Genomic DNA, 20,136 nt, shown 5'->3' on the forward strand with positions numbered 1-20,136 from the left:
ACTCCTTAAATTCAGCACAATCATTAAGTAACTTTATGATATGCACACAATTTCAGGCTATAATTAGTAAAAAATATTATTGTAAAATATTGGGACCAAAAGTATAGGCCGTAGCTACTTGAAAAAAAAAAATGAAGTAATATCAAGTATTGTATGTTCTTCATCTTGTGTACCACATTTCGTTGTACGTCTAATTACCTGCTTTTCCTTTTATACGTTTTAATTTAAAGATTCCTTTTTTACTTCCTTGTACGAAGTAAAAAGGAAGTATTGTAATCGCGAAAAGTTTCAGGCAGCATATTTCAACGAAAATATCCATTTTGACCGCTATCGAATGCAATTTAACGATGTTTTTGCGTGATATCTGTACGTAAGGACAGAATAAAATACTCTTTTACTTCAAAAAAATTATAAAACTACTTTAAAATTAATTCTGAAGAGAATTTTTCGTGGCGTTTGTACGTATCTCGCATAACTCAAGAACGAGTAGCCTCAGAACGTTGAAATTTTGTATATAGGACTGCTATAACATGCAGATGTGCACCTCGTATTTTGGTTGCAATCGGCCGCACCAAACGTATATAAATATATTTATATATATATATCCACTCTGTTACCCGGCTCAGTGATCTCAGTTTCTTTACTCTTATATATTGGTAAATTGTACATTTTTTGATTTAAAAATGATTGAATTATGTTGTTTTTATGTTCCGGTTAAGGATTTTATGCCTTTAGTAAATCTGTGTGCAATATTTTTAGAATTATCAGCAATTTTAAAATTGTTTAAGTGCCGCTAAGCCTAATTTGATGGCAGCCATTGCTCTTGTTTACATTTGAAACAGCTGAGTAGCGGATTTGTTGCCAATCTAGAGAAACTTAGCTTCGCAACAACAAAGATAACGCCTTCATTTATTATTTAAATCATGCTTAATCCTTTCTGGAATTTTTTCGAGGAAATAAGCGTTTAAGATTTACTTCGTAATTTTTAATATAGATATTTTGAGTTTTTATGTATTTTTACCTTGTCGCGAAGTGAGAACTGAATTAATTAAATGAGAAATACTCAATCGTCTGTGAAAAACTGTTTCTTTTTTGTTTTGTTTGCTTAATTTCTTTTATACATCGTTCTAGCTTTATTATAGTATTTTAATAGAACATGTGGCAACGATTACATAATTCTATTCTTTAAATGATATAAATTTTGTGCATTATGAGTTATAATATGAACGAAATATATAAGTTAACTGTTATATAATTATTGGATTATATAACAGTTAACTTAGTTTCCGTTATAAAATTATTATATAAGTTAACTGTTATATAATTATTAATACTGTTAAGCGAATCTAGCGCCAGAGTGTCGCTATGGTAAACAAATACTAGAGTGAATTTTAAAGAATGCATTTATTCTATTGTGGTTTATGCGCTGTCGGCGAAGTAGATTTAATTCAATCCAATAAGCTTAAATGAAATGCAAGAAAAAATGCGTATAATTTAATATTCCGTACAAGGAAGTCATGTGGTGTACACATCAGATTTTTTAATTTATAAAATTACTTTCGTTTATTGTTATTATATAGTACTAGTTTTTTACATCTAACACGTTAAGTTTCGAACTTTAGAAACTAGTCCAAGTTCAAATTTTTTCTAAATACCTATTCTTTTCTTTTTTTTGTTTGTTTCTTTCTTTTAGTTTTTTTTTTTTTTTTTTTTTTTTTTTTTTTTTTAATTGTATGCATATATATAGCATAAATGTTTGCAACACATGGAATAAAAATTATGGACGTGAAAGACCAATAGTAAGCAGAATGATTTAAAAGTTCAAAATTACTTCTTTTTTAAATACAGATTAAAATTATGTAAATCTCTTTATTTTCTCGCTTCCTTTCTTCTTCCCATAACTGGGGAAATATTTTCGAAAATTTGAACCTATATTCTAAAATATCAGATGAGATTTTCCCGCAATTCCATAATGTACTCTGATCATTCTCAGTGCACTCACCTTTCCACAATATTCTTTCTTTTCCTTTTTTTTCATAAATTTTATTTCATGTTTCTGTAAAAGAAACCATCTGCGTTTTCTTATTGTTCAGTAGGTTCGTAGACCATTAACTGACACGCAGACAGAGCCAGACATGCACGTAGCGATTCTTCTTTCCGAAAAACGAGTCAGGAGAATATCTGTCCAGCTGCTCCACATCGTGATTCAACATTGAAGCGACCTGATATCGAGATATCATCGTATGTTGATATCGTGCAAGGGCGATCCATGGGCGCCGGTTCAACCTTGGCCGGTTGTGGGCTGGTTTAGGTAAAATATTCACCATTGGCGCTTTCCTCAGCGCGAAGTTCAAAAAACAGTGACGAAACAAATTTGCGAGCATTATCTCGAATGCGCAATGGCAAGCACATACTCATATGCATTTCTCTAATCTAGCGTGACCTCGGCGCGTGGAGTGGTGATTGTATCGCTAGCTGTTGATTCAACTCTCCAAATCTTGCAATTTGACCGTGATTTAACTAGAGGTTGCTTTGCCCCCCAATTGTAAAAGTAAGTTCCATAATTATATATTACTATAACATGGTATTTTATAAATTTAGGCTTAAGCAGTAGTCGCTAAACACCATAAGTATGTGCGTTACTTTAAAATTTTGGGTTATTTGAAGAGCCCTTTAAAATGTTAACTTAACTGGTAATCTTAGAAAAGCACTTTAGTCATTTTCGATATTGGTATCCACTAGGATTGTAATGTGCAAAGATGTTAAATATATAAGGGTAAAATAAATTAATCGTTAGATTTATTATAAAACATGAACTATGTGCAGGAATTAATTATTTGTCTCCCATGTATATCACAAATAATTCATGATAATAAAAATATAATTTTAAATTCTAAGAATCAACTAGTCGGGAGAATGAAGTTTACTTTTCTAAAAAATGTTTCTTGAATTGGTAATGAGAATTTTATTATTTATAGTTTCAGAATTCGGTTGGTTTTAATATTGCTTTAAATGGAAAACATTCTGATTTACCTACAGCTGACGATCGATAGATTAGAGATTACTGATCTTGAGATTTATTTGGTTTCTTAAATAAAATGCCTTATATACAGATTTGTATATATTCATATATAGGTTTGTTTGTATTTATATATAGATTTGTGTGTATTCATATAAAAATTTGTATTTTGATTATCGTAGCAATTAGCTGAATAAATGTTCTATGCATGGTAACAAATAACTCTTACCTCTTTCAAAGAAAATTCTTTCGATCACGAGATATTGATAGTCTGTCAAAAAAAACCCGTTGATCACAAACTATTGATAGCTCGTGATCGACTGCTTGGAAACCACTGGTCTTAAAAACATAACAAATTGTTTCTTACATAAAATGCCTAGATCGTTGATTTATATTTTGCCCGTCTCAGCAATACCTAAAGAAATATTTCACTACACGTTAATAAGCAACCTTTATCGTTTATAACAAAATGATGGTTTCATTCATGACTCAAGGTTAACTTTATTGATGGTTAGGTTTTAAGCACCATATTTCCAGCTTTTTAGCCTCGCGCTCGCCATGCATGTTGTTGTGATTTGTCGCAATCTATATGCCTACAGTCTGACAAAAAGAAATTTCCTAGGACCAAAAAAAAGTGTAATAATGAAGTTTTAAAAATAAACATATAATATAACCGACAACAATGTACAATAAAGAATTTTTAATCTTTCTTGATCAGCCAAAAGTCGCCTGGGTAACCATATGCTAGAACCACTATTTTTAAGAAGTACTGATAATTTCAGAAAAGGTCATCTATGAGAGGTGGCCATTGTGACACGTTTCACTGTTTATGATCTAGACTCATGATACATGAAAGAGAAAAATCATTCGATAAATATAAGTAATAATGAAATGCTACAGTTTTAAATTTCATTTAAATGTATGCAAATTTTGTAAATATGAGATGATTTTTCAATGCATTTGATCTTCCAATCTCACGAATGCGACACATTCCGGATCTTTTTCGTGATAAGATAATATGCACCAATTTTTTTAGACAGATATATGTGAAGACTTGATACTAGCAGAGATAAAACATACTTTCATGTACTTCGTATTTTAACTGTTCAAAAGAAATATATCTCATTAGTTTAGTTATTTCAATAAACAAAAAAAAAAAAAAAAAAAAAAAACGAATACACATTTTAACAACTTTTAATTTAAGATGCTTAATTTGAAAGTAAAAACACTGTTATCAGAAACAAGAAAAACAAGTTTAAATTTAATAGTGGCCAATTAGGAATATTGGCAAATATATCTTTTCATAGAAAATTGTATGGCGTGTTTGTTCCCATTTTAATTATGTGTTGAACTTCATTTTAAAAAATTTCAATTCTTCAGCTCTTTACGGGAGTTAAGGTGAATGTTAACAGTTAAAAGAATGAATGGTTCATGCGAATTTCATTCCAGTTTTAAAATTTTAATGTTCTGCGGTATAATGGATCTTAAGGGATTAAAATAAACTCTTCATGAGCTTCTTAAACATTTGGGGGGGGGGTTGGGACGGTGGGTATGACTTTTCTTTTATTTCTTTATTTATTTTCCTTTGAAATATTGTGTGACAACTGAATGGAGTTGTGTCTTTAAATGACAAGTAAGTCAAATCTGAGAGCTGAAGACAGCTACACATCTTTTTCTAATTAATAACGGTTTGCTTATAATGTGTGAAGTTTGTTTTGAAAACTGGCTCCCACTCAAGTTATACGCAAAGTAAACCACGAAAGAAATCAATTCCAGAACAAAGACTAGACAAGAGAAAAAAAGAAAAGGAAAAAAAAATTAAAAAAAGGCTTTTTTTTTTTAATTTTTTTTATGACACACGTTTAAGCAGATGTAATTATTGAGCTTCGAAATCTTTTCGTTTTTTTTTTATAATTTTATCTTTTTATTTCTGTTTTTAAAACACTTTTTGATGGCAATATTTTAAAAATCTTTTGTAAATTTCGTAGCAATGCTTTTTAAATCTTTCGTAAATTTCGTTGAAAAGTATAAATGGTAATTTAGTAGATTTTAAGGTATGGAATTCTTTACTTAATTTTTTCCCATCAACATACGAAAACGTTGTATTATAGATTGCGTTACGTCAACCAAATCAATTAACCACATCTTTGTCACAGCGGCTCAAATAATACTTTTAATATGTTACCTCTAATTTTCAAATTAAAATATTTCTAATTATTAATGTCATCTGTAAGTGTTAACAACATGCATAAGATGAAGCGATTTCAGGGTGCAGTTTCAAGCGTTTTACGGCTTCACCCATTTAGCCACTTCTCACACAAAAATAACGGTTACGAACGTTTTTTATGGCAATAAAAAATTATTAAATTATAGGAACTTATTTTCTGTAAATGAATTTAAAATTTGATTTAATAACAAAGATATGGGATAGATTTTTTAAAAAATCTGAAAATAAAAATCTCAAGTTATTAATAGCTGTAGTCTTCAAATAGAAATCTATGAGTAATACAGAGTAAACAAGATTGGAAAACTGTGTCGCTATATCTTTCAAAGAGGGAGGAATTGCTTAGTTGTGCTGTTCGTGATAAGATTTTGCGCAACATCCCTTGTATTCTGCATTTGATTCTTGAAAATTTTTAAGTCTTAAATCTTCCTAAAGACAGATAACTTTTAAGTGTTTTGTCGTTATAAGTAGGGCAGTAATTTTGTTGGAAGCAAGAAAGGCAAAATTTTTCTGGAGGTCAATAGGTAAGTAGTGAAAAGCGTCAAACTGTTTGCGACCTGTATGATTCACGCTAAAATGTTCGCGATCGAGAATTGCCTGTAAAATGATACCCCCTTCTGTTAACCCATGTGTAACGTGTATACGAGCCAGTTTCCCTTAGAAAGTCCTCCACGAAGGCATCCCTCCCCTTAGGAAGATAGCCCTAGTGTGCTTTGCCATAATTAAAAAAACAAAACAAAACCCCTTCTGTTAACGTGGTTTCCCTTTAATAAATAAATAAATGGTCTTTTGTGAAGGCGTCTCTTCTTCTAGAACATGGGTCCCTAAGAGCACATCCTAGGATATCTGTTAAATGGCGGACGCCATTTACTTTTTCAAGGTGAATTTATAGTCGGATAGAGTTAATAATACATGCACATTAAAAAAAAAAAAAAAAAAAAAAAAGAGAGATTGGTCGCATTTCGCTTTGTGTTGGTATCTGAGTTGGACGCAATTTCTATTTCATTAAGAATGAGAAAACTTTCACATAGAATTTCACTGAAAACAAACATTTTTATTGTGATTGCAGAGCGACCGGCCCCACATGTTAAACGATTGGCGGGCGCTATGGTGCTTAGGGTTGGGAACCCCTCCTCTACAATATTCTGCCATTGTTTAAATAATTCAATCCGACACAAATAACTAGCATATAACTAGTTAACCCGACACGAATAACTAGCAAATTTCTATTAAAAATTACTACATTTTTAATTGAAATTTGCATTTAAAAATCGGTCAAAATCTGGAAACGTATATAGTTATTTTAGATCAAGATTTCCATTTAGTTGAAAGGTTGTATGTACAGAAATTTTCTTCATTTAAGTAGCGTGTTTTTAAGAATGAATCTTTGGCATCGAAGTTAGTTTGTAGCACTGCAGACAAGGACTTCCAAAAATAATCAGAAAACTCTGGGATGAAACTTCCAAAAACGATTTTTCTTGTATTTCGAAAGTTGTACAAAAGTTAGAGTAATCAAGTTTTCTAGTCTGGTTTCGGAATATGATTACTAGTTCGTTGGTTGTCTGGATTGTCGTAAAGCACTCGATGGCTATCATTAGTTTAAGGAAAGGGATGCCTTCGTGAAGGACTTTTAATGGAAACTGACTCGTATTCCAGTTACACATGAGGAAAATGGCGCAAGTTCCTACACATCTAGCCCGCTGGTCGGAATTTGAGCCAGGGTAGGACTGGTAATTGTTTAGCAATTTTATTACTTGGCTCTAGTGGGCGGGAAAGGCTTACTTTGCAGAGTTTTATGAAAACTATAATGAAAAATAGCATAAAAATTATTTATAAATAAAAATAAGGTACTTCTTTGTTATAGCGGTCCCCGAAATTGAGTAGCCTATCGACCGAGATATCTCGTCAAATTCTGGCTGCATGTTCTTACACCTCGCCACGTAATTTTATATTACCACCGTGTTGCAATTCTGCTCTTGCCGCGTTTTCTTATATTTTTCATTTTTGATGAGATTTTCGAAATCGCATTCTTTACTTAAAAATATATTCATTGCTGATTTTTTTTTTTTTTTTTTTTTTTTTTTTTCCTTCGTGAATTTTTTTCGTTAACAGTCTTTAATTTACCAAGTAGGGTGGTGGATGCCATATTATTTCTTCAAGAAAGAGGTCTTTTTCCTGGCAAACGAGTATGCGAAAATGGCCCCAACGTGAAACTTTGTGTTAACGATGAAACCATTTGGAGATGCAATGTTAAAAATTGCAAAAAGAAGAAGAGCCTTCGTGTTGGAAATTGGTTCATCGGTTCCAGAACATCGTTCGTCCCTGCTGTTATATTTATGCATTCTTGGCCAGAGAAATTGACGTTCATAAAATGGTGTAACTAACAGATTAATTAATATGTGTGAAAGTGCTGCAATTGACTGGAACAATTACATGCGATAAAATAATAATAAGGATTGTTGAAAATGTTCTTAGGAAACGACATTGTTAGGTCGACATTGTTGTGAGTAATATTATTATTATATATCGTGTTTATTTTTACATTCGCGCTTCACGAGCTTTGCGAAATTACTGCTGAGATCTTGGAGCAAATCTAAAATCGCCAAATGTGGTTGGGGTCTACTATAGCAATGAAGTACCAAAAGTAATTTATAAGTTAGAAGAAAAACTTAAAAAAAAAAAATGGGAAAAAGTCAAATTTACGGATTTGTTTGATATTTGAATGAAAATATGATATTCTCAAATAAATTTTCAATAATGAGGACAGAAACTCGCGTCGCGATTCAGTTTCAAGGCTAGTTATAAGTAATTTAACTTTTAAGATTTAAGGATTAACTTACTTTAATTAGTAGTTATAAGTAACGAAAGAAATTTTTAAGGAAACCTTAAATCTCTCTTATAGTTACGAAATAACGGTATTTTTTATTAAACAGTAAGATGTTTATACAGAGTTAGAGATTGGGAAATTAGAGGTAATATACTAGAGCCATTATCCGATTCGCTATATGACATGGCTTATTCACGTAGCGCGGGCTACGATGCAACGCTTTCGTATGTTGAAAGGGAAAAAATGCATATTTAAATGAAGAATTTTGTGCACTTGAATTTAAAAAGTGGACGTATATGGAAGATTCATGTTCACTTAGCGATATTGCATAGAGGCGCAGTCTGAACTTTATGTGTAATCGATAAATTTTGATACGTTAAAGACCATGATATTGATGACCAAATGAAGAAAGAGCTCTTTTTCTTTTCTCTGCATCTCTTTTTTGTTTTGTTTCTGTATTTATTTTCCTTTGAAATATTTAGAGACAAACGACTTTAGCTGTGCAGTGAAATAATGAGGAAGTCTTGAGTAGAAAACAGCTACAAATCATTATAATTTGTAACGACTTGCGTAGAATGAAAAGATTTTTTTCAGAATCAAAGGTCTGAAAATTTTATCACTTTCAATCAATTGTATTAAATGTAAACATGCGTACACAATCAAGCTAGAAACATAACAAATTCCAAATTTTCTTGCATTCGAATCATAATGGCCCTCGAATTTTTGGAACTCTTACTGCAAGAATTTTAAGAAAAAAGAAAGATAAAAGGTACTTACGGGAAATCCCGTCGACCACAAAAGACTGCGCCAAATTTAAAAAAAAAAAAAAAAAAAAAAAAAAAAAAATCTAAGTATAAGAGAAAAGTTCTATTGTTATTTTTCTTTTAAATTTATTATCATTTATTTATATTTAATTTTTCATTAAAAATTTCTATTTTTTATTGGAGTTATACTGTAAAAGCAATTACTTTCACTAGGTTTTAGTAAGATTCCATAACTTTAGAAATATTCAACAGCATGCTCTTCTCTAGTAGGCAGGTCCCAAGTTTTAATCATTTTGTTTTTTTCGAAAATGCGTGATAGAGGGGAAAAAAAGGAATCTTTACTCAAGAATAATAATTAACACGTGTAATCAAGGTTGCACCAAACCCAGCGTGTTTGAAGACTTTTTTCAATTTTTGGCTAAAAATCGCGTTGGTTGACGTCTTTTCTTTAATAGGCAAAAATGGTCGACGGGATTTTCCGTAAGTACCAAAAAACAATAAAAGTACTTTTAAGCGGTGAACCTTTAATTTACAACAAGGCTCTTACATAATTTTAACTAAGAGTTTTTAAATAAAGAAAAATCTGAAATCTGCGTTTAATGACAAACAAATTCAAGGATGTTTTTTAAAAATATCTCTATATTTATTACAAGGATATAAAAAACATAAAATATTAAGTAAATAATTAAAATGATTGAATCTTCAGCTTTATTTTCTCAATATCATATGGTAAATATATCTTAATAGATGAAAATTTTTATGTTTCTCTAGCACCGTTTAAATCAAAGCACCAGCGGCCGAGCGGTAAAGTAGCTGAACACTGGTAGTTCGGTCTGAGGTTCGAATCCCGCCAAAGGGCTGGCTGCATGGGTGTTTTCGTGGTTTTCCCCATGTGCAACGTGTATACGAGCCAGTTTCTCTTAGAAAGTCCTCCAGGAAGGCATCCCTCCCCTTAGTCAGATAGCCCTAGTGTGCTTTGCCGTAATTAAATACACCATTAAATCAAAGCACATATTAAGGATAGAGGGTTATTTCGAAAGTTAATACAAATAAACACTACTCATGTGGCACAAATTTCTCTCTAGGATATGAAGAATGTGTCATTCTCAGCTGCTACGGGGTAACAAAATTTCCCAGTTTTTAAAGAGCCACTAAAAAGTTTCGTTTCAATATCATAGTTTTGCTTATATATATATTTGATTTTTGACTTGAAATAAACAGCTTTAAATACGGAATAATATACATGTATATATACGCAAATATAGATAGTTACATGAATGGGAGAATTGGCTTTGCATGCCTTTTGAATGATTGATTAAATCTGGCTTATAACTTGTTGATTTAAGTTTCAAGCACGACTCAAGATTTTTATTTGTTAGTTGACATCAAACTTTACTTTTTATTATACACATGCAAGAGAACACTTGCTCGCACGAATATGTCGACTCGAAGATCGTCAGTACTCCATATGCCAACTCCTTCAACCTCACTGTATCATTCTGGAAGACTATTCCACGCGCCGAATATGAGGGCCTCAACTCGCGGAATTTCGTTTAGAGCTGTCCACTTGTGTTGTGCTCGATGTGCATCCATTTCTGGACCTCCAACTCTTCCAACTTGCTCTTGAGTTCTGTGAACTTGCCACTCCACAAGTCTTTGGTTTTCAAATATAGCAGTTGCATTTGAAGCGATCCAGCATCAATTTCAAAGGTCTCATTGTCGATATCATTTGTATTTGCGTTGAGAGGATTTAGTATGAACGCAAGAGTACTTTTGTTTGTTTTGAATTGCTCAAATATCTCAGCGAATCCATCCTTCATGTTTTTTAAAGCTATGTTGAAGTAATTCGTGTCAATAGTTGCATTGGTCTCATTGCGATATACTTCAGAGTTTTAAAATTAATTAATTTACCGCTCTCCATGTCCAAAAATTTGTTTTCGAAACAAACTACTTCTTCAAGCAAGCCGTAGGCTGGGTTTCCCTTCTCTTGCAGTTTTATATTTAGTTCATTTAGTTTCATTGTGGGGAGGCCCGGTGGTGCAGAGCATAGCGCATCGCGCAGCAGCACCATAGTTCCGGGGTTTGATTCCTGGGCTGGGCAAGGTCAACTCAGCCTTTCATCCCTTGAAGGCTGAGTCGACTTCATGGTATCTACCATGAAGTAGAATTTTTGCAGCCGTTTGTCTTCTTCCGATTCGGGGTAGTCAATGCTTTTCTTCAGAGGAATGTTTTTATTTCACTCAAGCACAAAGCAAAACGTTGCAATACGTTACCTCTGGAAAGCCATCATACTTATGCTTACTTATGCAGAAGTAGGTCAGAAAACTGGCTATCTATCAAGGAAATCTTCAAACTGGTGATGGTAGTGTGCTTTTGCAAAATGTTGTTAATAATCTTTATTACCAAGTTCATGACCTCAACTATTTCGGCCGGAAATGTTTGGGCACAAAGCGCTTCTTGGTTAATTAATTATACAGTGAAAGTTAGACTTTCACGGTTTATTTTTTCTGAAGAATTGATGTTACCCCTCTATGTATTCCTGTCATACTTATCTATCAGTTGCTATGGAAACGATTTTATTTATATCAATTTCATTGTCTTCCAGGCATTTTTGTCCAAACAGTTGCTATATCTTCTCCACGAGTTTGTCCTGAGAGCGATAATTCTACAGTTCTTCGTTTGGACCTTGGGAGGACATATACCCTACAAATTGCAGATAATGGCAAATCTTTGATTTTTTTTCATGATTTCTGCTTTGATTTTACGAAACAATTTTACGATCATTAAACAGTGTTTCAGATGCACGTATAAAACAATCTTTGACGTATTCACCATCTGCGAATGGTTTTACTCTTTTTGAAATTTCTAATGATACTGCAGAGCTTGGCAGATTTACATTATTAAAAGATTGTACTCATTTAAAACTTAGCATAGAACTTGACTGTTGTTGTTTTCTTTTTGGAGCTCTTCAAGAGCTTTTTTCGTGCGTTCCCGGTTGGATATTTACCAGCAAACTTGATATGTTTAGTAGTGAAGTGTCTTTTCAAATCGACTTCTTATTGTGCGCGAGTTTTTGGTGGCAAATGAGAGAAGTCGGATCTATGTTGCATATGAATGCAAACGACTCCGCCCAATCCTGAATGAATTCTCTGTTTTCTTCTTCAGTTCTTCTCTTTTTTACTAGAGGCCATGCTGAGGGCTTAACTGAAAAAATGAACAATAGTTCAAATTAACAGTAGAGTAACAATGGTTCAAATGTATCTCATTACGGTCATGTTAAGCATTGCTATTGGTGATTAACGATTATGAAAATAGAAGCTAATGAGAAATTAGGTACTTAAAAGCATATTTTCTTATTTTTTAAGGGTTTGATAATAAGTTATTAATTTTTCCGTATGGGACTGGAGAGCCGCAACTTTACATCAAAAGAGCCGCAGGTTGCTGATCTAGGTGCATTGACGCTAGGCCATCGAGGCCCATTGACGGCGCAAAAGTTGTTCTCTTTCGAATGAATACATCTATAATCTGTCAATAAAACAAATTTTTCCAAAATGTTGAGTTAAAGTATTTAACCTTTTGAGTGCCACGTGTCTTTGCTGTTGTCTCTTCCAAAAGTGCCAAGGAGAGCTTTTTTTTTTTCGCTTGTCTTATTCTCCGGTTAATGGCAAGGAGCGCTACTGCGCTGTTTTCTGCTCTTATACGGTAAGTTGTAGTTCTTTCAATTCAGTGTTGTTCTGACATCTTTCTGAGCATAAGTACAGATATCAGCGTCTTTAAATAATAAATATTTTATTGCACTGTTTAATCAGTTCAAAACAGTGCTATTAGAAGGTCTAGATTAATTTGTGTAGCATGCATTGTGTTTTGACAAGCATTTCTGTATATTTTAATGATATTTGCATCCAAATATTAGACTGAAATTTGTTCTTTTACCAGCTGTATCATTATTTTACTTTTACCTAAAATGGAATGGTAACCGTAAATTTGCGCATCGACGGGAAACCGAGCGTGTCGCGGTTATCGGCTTCGCAGCCTACAGCGCTGGCACTTTTCGAGCGACACAGAAAAAGCGCAAAATCGCTCCTTGGCACTCAAACATTTAATTTGTACGTTCGGATTCAAAAGATTCGAATTAAATTATGAAAAAAGTGCGAAGTCAAGATTCTTCGGATTTGAAGATTCGAATTTTGTCGTTAGCTACAAATATGTTTTTCTAGTATCGTGCGTATAATCAGGCATATTTGGTTTATTCGATCATAGCAAAACATTCGAGGGCTATCTGTCTAAAGGGAGGATTTTATAAAAGAAACTGGATTGTACGCACATTACAAATGGGAAAAAACCACGAAAACGCCTATGCAGCCAGCCCGTTCGACAAGGTTCGAACTCCGGATCGAACTGCCAGTGTTTAGCGACTTTACCACTTGGTTGCTAGTGGGCCTTTGTAATCAGGCCTGGATCCAGCATTTTCGGTGCCCTAGGCCAATTAGTTCATTTACAGCCTCATATAATTGTATATATTGTACACTTTCAGACAAATATACCCTTACATGTTATTTTTAAGAAAACTCAGTTGACGCCCTTAAAAAACTGACATCCTGAGCGACTGCTTGTGTTGCTAAAGCGTGGAACCTTTCCTGCATGTAATGATAGTCAGAATTATTTTAGAGAACTGTTTGAAAACTTTGTCATTTTTAATGAGCTGTACTTAATATATACTCATGCATATTTCATCAAACCTTAATTTAGTGATTGTAAATACACAAGTGAAAATTGTATTTATAATCGAGAATGCGTTATTAATATTGAAATATAATTTACAATAAAAATACTATTTTTATTTCAACTTTCCATTTATCTAGCTCATGTATTTCAACAGCATGCAACAAACATGCTATTTTCAGAAAGACTTTAATCCCACTTTACTTCTTTTCGCATTTTAAAGCGGCATTGAATATTGCCTTATGAAGAATGGCACATGCGGCTATAATAAACATTACGAAATACGTTTTTGCATATTATAGAGTAGATTTAACTTTCATATCAATTTCGGGAATTTACGTACTATCGCAACCATCTTGGCACAATTTGGCGATTTTTTACGGATGGAAATGTAATAGTTACTTAGCATGTATAAGTTGGTGGTTTTCGCGCCTTCTTTTTTAGAAAGATTCCCAAACTATCTATATTTATAGTAAGTTTGGTAAACAGTATCAACATAGGAAAAGAAACGTACTTAAGCAATTTAAAATACAGATTTGAATTATTAAATTGCATTACGTGATTCATCATAAAAATAAAATACATTCTTCTTCAAATCTTTCTGTAATTTTTTTGCGCAATTCTTCTCCTTGCTCTATTCTTCCATAAGTACACAGCGATCTGTTTTCACTTAAAAACGCATCAGAGAATTGCGGAGACTCGGCTTCGTGCAATCTTCGGCAACATCGGCTCTCTAGAAAACGCATTTCCTCATTGTTCCCTTTAGAACATTTTCAGCAATATTCTGTATTACTGCCGAAAAATTACCGTACTTTCTTCCATTGCTAGGAAATTCCATGAGCTCGTATTTTAGAACCAAGTCAAAAAAAATCACGATCTGTCTTATAAAAACCGTTGGAACTTGGAATACAAAATAATAGAACGCATAGGAAAATGGCGACGACTAAAACGATTGTAATGAGCATGGGTGCCAGAAGAATGGTTATGCGCACGGTTGTTAGAGTTTGGCACTTTTTGAAAGTGTGGCTTCTGCTACTAAGCTGGTTGCGAGAGTACGTAAGTACCCTATTTCGAAACATTTCATTGCTAACAGTAAAAATGCTTTTTTTATATTTGAAATCTGTATGCACACTGATAATTGAAAGAAAATCAGAAAGGATGTTTAAACTATTAGACAGAACGTATGAAAATTTTAATATTTGACAGAGTGTTGAAGATTTAATGTAAGACGTTTTTGTTAAATTTACGGTCTATTTCATTCTAGATCCACAAAAAAGAAAGATTATGTTAAAAAAATTATATACATCCTTATATAACCCTTATAAACATAGCAGTTTGTTATTTCTTTGAAAATAAAAGTTTATTTTATTGAAACACTCAAATCCACTTCCGAAAAGTACATCCTGAAAAATCATTTTGATTGACAAAAACTTCGACCCACTTAAGACAATCGACTGTTTTTCATAAAAGTGCACGGAACTTCGTAACTATCCGGCGTTTTTCATGAAGGTGCCGAAGATTTATTTCATCCCCTGCTTAATTAATCATTAATTGAAATGCATATCGGACTTGCATAAGGGTGCATTCACCTTGATGAAAAAGCCCGGATTCGCATAAAAGTGCCGAAGGTAAGTTTCAAGCTAGGAAACTGATCCTCAGTTCATGCAAGCTTCCTTATGCCGTGGCGCCGATATGAAAATTTCTGTCTTTTCAAACAGCGATCGACTTGCATAAGATGTACTGTGGTGGCTGTCTAACTCATCCTTTTGGTCTTGTTTGTCATATATAATATGTAGATTCCTAGATTTATATGCATATTTATTTGTTTAAACAGTGATATATTTTTAATCTTTTCATATTTTCTAAATCATTCTGCTTCAAAAATGAGATGCAGAAATAAAAAGCTTTTACAATTAAATTTCTTTAGCTAACTTTTAATGTTATTTAGCAGTAAAAATTAAGGTTTATAAATTGACAGTGGTAGATATAAATATTTAGAACAAAAGCAAAATATTGATAATTTCATATTTTTTGTAAATTTATAATGTAAGACAGCTGTTCCGAAAAATAAACCGCTTTATCAAAGCATACTAAGTCTTTTCACATTGTTTTCATTCCCCAAAGTCCTGCTATGCTGCCTCAACGTGGCGGGGGGTGACACTGGGCGGAACGGGCGAAGCTCCTATTTCCTGTAATGCTTATGATAATAGGAAAATGATCGCTATTATATAGATAATTCTCGACATTAAAGAAACAAAAAGGCAAAAGCTGTGGAGAAACAATAGCAAGGTCAATGGAATGGAAGGTCTTTGTTGGCTGATGAAAATAAGTGCTTTCTGCATTGTTAAGGATACAGAGACAGTGGTCGTGGAGTAGCTGTTCAATTTGCTTTCCTCGTGGGTTTGTGTCTTTACTACCCCACAAGGGATTGTGTCCATTGAAATCACCGACTAGAATAAACGGAGCTGGTAGTTGGGCAATTAGATCCTCTAAATCTCTTAAATTAATGTTCTCATTAGGCGGGATGTAAATACTGCAGACAGTAGTCAGTGTTCGAATGCTCAACTGTACTGCAACTGTTTGGAGAGGAGTATCCAAAGGGAGAGCACTCGAAGGGCAATTAATTGAGCATAGCTCCTGGTAGGGCCACCCTAGGCGTGAAGGCCGTTCCAACATGAGGCCCACCAGCGGCCGAGCGGTAAAATAGCTGAACACTGGTAGTTCGGTCCGAGGTTCGAATCCCGCGAACGGGCTGGCTGCATGGGCGTTTTCGTGGTTTTTCCTATGTGTAACGTGTATACGAGCCAGTTTCCCTTAGAAAGTCCTCCACGAAGGCATCCCTCCTCTTAGGCAGATAGCCCTCGAGGCTTTACCATAATCACACACACACACACACACGTTCCAACATGCCCAGCTAAAGCATAGCAGGTGAAGAACCCTCAGGGGATTGCCGTCTTGGTGATCGGGTATCACACTCCCGGGGCCCCAGTGACCTTTCCTCCTCTCTCTTTCCTCTCCTCTTGTCTAGCTCTCTCTCCTATTTTTCTCCCTTGTGGTTTCCTCTACTGGAGGTTGGGGCTCACTGTGAGATGCAGCTACTACTCTTAGTTTCTGTTTCACCATGGTGAGAATATCGCTTATGCGTTTGCCGTGCATGGTGACCCGTAGGGTGGGAAAGGAGGATCCTGGCAGTTGAGGGGCGAGGTACTGTCCCCAACACACTGCTTTGGCCTTTGCTTCTACTTAAAACGGGAGGCACTTAGCTGTCCCCGCTAGTGTCAATCGGCTGGCCACTAGCCCTATTGGTCAGTGGCTAGGGGATAAGCTCTCGGAAGTCTCCGCTTTTGGGAAAACCGACTGTGGGGCTTCAGTTTGCGTATAGGCCCGGCTAGCCCTAACACAGGAATCTATGTTCCCTTGTTGGGCTCCATGGTGGGTGGGGCGGTCGGGCCCGAAACATTCTCTCTTTTCAATATGAAAACTTTAACTTCTCCTAACCATATGGATACGAAAAATTCTGGAGCTGCTAAAAGAATTTGTACTTCGACCTTAATTAGCACAAACAAATGTCCAAAGTTCTTAGTTATCAATGGTGAGCTAGAAAATCTATTACCATTCTTCATCCATAAGCATATTGTGGCCTCAGCAGGCGAGCCAAAACACATAAAAAAAGCTCCGTTCTGGATCTCTGATCATCGAGACTACATCTGATGCACAATCTTCCTCTCTCCTAAAAATGACCAAAATGGGGGAACATTCTATTACTGTATCCCCACATAAGTCTTTGAACACGTCAAGAGGTGTCATTTCGGAAATAGACTTGATGTCAGTCTCTGAGGATGAACTTTCAAAAGAACTCGCCGAGCAAAATGTATGTGCCATCCGCCGAATAAAAGTCCGTAGAGACGGCAACTCGTCAACACAAAACATCTTATTCTGACTTTCTCCTCTCCAGAGCTACCGAAAGCCATTAAGGCAGGTTACCTGAATTGCCCTATCAGACCTTACGTGCCGAACCCACTGCGTTGCTTCAAGTGTCAACGGTTTGGCCATGCGAAGGCCGCATGCCGGGGAAACCTGGCATGTGCTCGCTGTTCTGCAGGTGGTCACGAAAGTCAGGATTGTGTAGCTGATCCAAAATGTGCAAACTGTCATGCCAATCATCCAGCATACTCACGAAACTGCCCTAAGTGGAAAGAAGAGAAAGAAATACAGCATATTAAGACTACAAGAGAAATCTCCTATCCTGAAGCTAAGAAACTTTTTAGCACGGGTCAATCAAAAGCAAATGTCTCCTACGCACAAGCCACTAAATCATATCGGTCAATAAGTACACAAACATCGCATAGCACACAGAAGATGATATCTGAACTGAAAACAAATGACAAAGAAAAAGTCTTTCTTCTAACTCCTCCCAAACAGAAAATAGAAAGTCGAGAAATAAAAACACAAGAAACAGAGTTCAAAAAAGAAAATCAAAAGCTCAGAAAAGAGAAGCTCAAGCCGAAGCTCTATTGAAGGAACCTTTTCAGACTTTATCGAATCTGAGATGGAAACAGATGGAGGCAGAGATCTCTCGAAAAATGTTCTACCTCACAAAACAAAGAAACAGCATCGAAGCAATAAACATTCCTAATGGCTACTCTCATTTCGTGGAACTGCCGGGGCTTCTATCAGGGTATTGATGGCATTAAGCAACTTATTAATAAATATCGACCTATTTGTATAGCGATACAAGAGACATTCTTCAAACCTGGTAATTTTGCAAAGCTACGTAGCTACTCGATGACAAGAAAGGATAAGACATTCAGTGAACGCGCAAGTGGTGGTGTCTGTCTACTCACCTCAATTAATTGCCCTTCGAGTGCTCTCCCTTTGGATACTCCTCTCCAAGCAGTTACAGTACAGTTGAGCATTCGAACACTGACTACTGTCTGCAGTATTTACATCCCGCCTAATGAGAACATTAATTTAAGAGATTTAGAGGATCTAATTGCCCAACTACCAGCTCCGTTTATTCTAGTCGGTGATTTCAATGGACACAATCCCTTGTGGGGTAGTAAAGACACAAACCCACGAGGAAAGCAAATTGAACAGCTACTCCACGACCACTGTCTCTGTATCTTTAACAATGCAGAAAGCACTTATTTTCATCAGCCAACAAGGACCTTCCATTCCATTGACCTTGCTATTGTTTCTCCACAGCTTTTGCCTTTTTGTTTCTTTAATGTTGAGAATTATCTATATAATAGCGATCATTTTCCTATTATCATAAGCATTACAGGAAATAGGAGTGTGTTTATACCTAGAACACCACGCTTTTTGTTGGACAAAGCCGACTGGGACTCTCTTACATTATGCTCTTTTTACTGAAGAAATAATAAAGAATGTGCACATTGATCAAGCTGTGAAGATCATTACAGATAAAATTGCAGCTGATATATGTATACCAAAAACGTCGGTAAAACAACCAAAATGCCCAAAGCCCTGGTGGAATCCTGAACGCCAGGACGCCATCAGAAAACAAAGGAAAGCTTGGAGCATTTTTCGGCGATATCCTTCAGAATCAAATCTCGTAATATTCAAAAGGGCTAAAGCAAAAGCTCGGCAGGTGCGAAGGAAAAATCAGAAGAATTCTTGGATCTCGTATGTGTCTTCGATTAGCTCTTCAACTTCGAGTAAGAAGGTGTGGGAGAGAGTCCGGAAAGCGTCCGGTATCTACAAAGAGCACATACTTTCCATTTTAAAGACAAGTGGTGAAACAGTTACTAGTAGGGAAGAAATTGCCAACGCTATTGGACAGAGTTTCTCAGCCGTCTCACACAGTAGTAACAACCCTCTTGAATTTCTTTCCGTAAAAAAAAATGCATTGAAAAACAACTAATTAATTTCAACTCTCCCAATACTTAACCATATAATCAGGATTTTACTGTGCTTGAACTGAAAAGAGCTCTGTTGCAGACAAAAAATTCATGTCCTGGTCCAGACGATATTGCCTATCCTATGCTGAAACATTTTCCTTCCAAGTCATTGGCAACCATCCTCTTTCTCTTTAATAGAGTATGGAAGGAACAAGTCTTTCCAAATGCCTGGAAAATAGCTTTTGTCATCCCCATTGTTAAACTGGGAAAAGACCCTACTAATCCGTCGAATTACCGTCCCATCGCCCTAACTAGCTGTCTCTGCAAACTCTTTGAAAAGATGGTCAACACTCGTCTGGTCTATTATTTAGAGACAAATAATTGTATTTCCCCTTATCAGAACGGTTTTAGAAAAGGAAGAGCAACTATCGATAATATCCTACTCTTAGAAACAGGTATCCGTAGAGCGTTCGTTAGAAGAAATCATTATGTTTCCATTTTCTTTGATATAGAGAAAGCCTATGATACCACCTGGAGATACGGTATCCTTCGTGACCTATATAACAATGGTTTACGAGGAAACATGCCGATATTCATCAAACATTTCCTACAGGATCGGAAGTTTCATGTGAAGATAGGCGATACACTTTCTGACATGTTCCATCAAGAAGAGGGCGTTCCGCAAGGAAGTGTATTAAGTGTTACATTATTTAGTATAA

At 35.1% G+C, this 20,136-nt stretch overlaps 1 protein-coding gene across 1 annotated transcript in view; it reads left to right on the plus strand.

Annotated features, from left to right (window-relative positions):
• The first annotated feature begins 2,268 nt into the window (after window positions 1-2,268).
• The window catches only part of LOC118193985 (uncharacterized), a 71,097-nt gene continuing 53,229 nt past the window's right edge, over window positions 2,269-20,136 (plus strand). The window contains exon 1 of the mRNA XM_085818843.1: window positions 2,269-2,551. The gene's annotated coding sequence lies outside the window, so the exon portion shown is untranslated. The remainder of the gene's footprint in view (window positions 2,552-20,136) is intronic.

The sequence above is a fragment of the Stegodyphus dumicola genome, chromosome 6 (genome assembly GCF_044657685.1).
Source record: "Stegodyphus dumicola isolate Sdum_Otavi_A_Nest chromosome 6, ASM4465768v1".
NCBI classification, from domain to species: Eukaryota; Metazoa; Arthropoda; class Arachnida; order Araneae; family Eresidae; genus Stegodyphus; species Stegodyphus dumicola.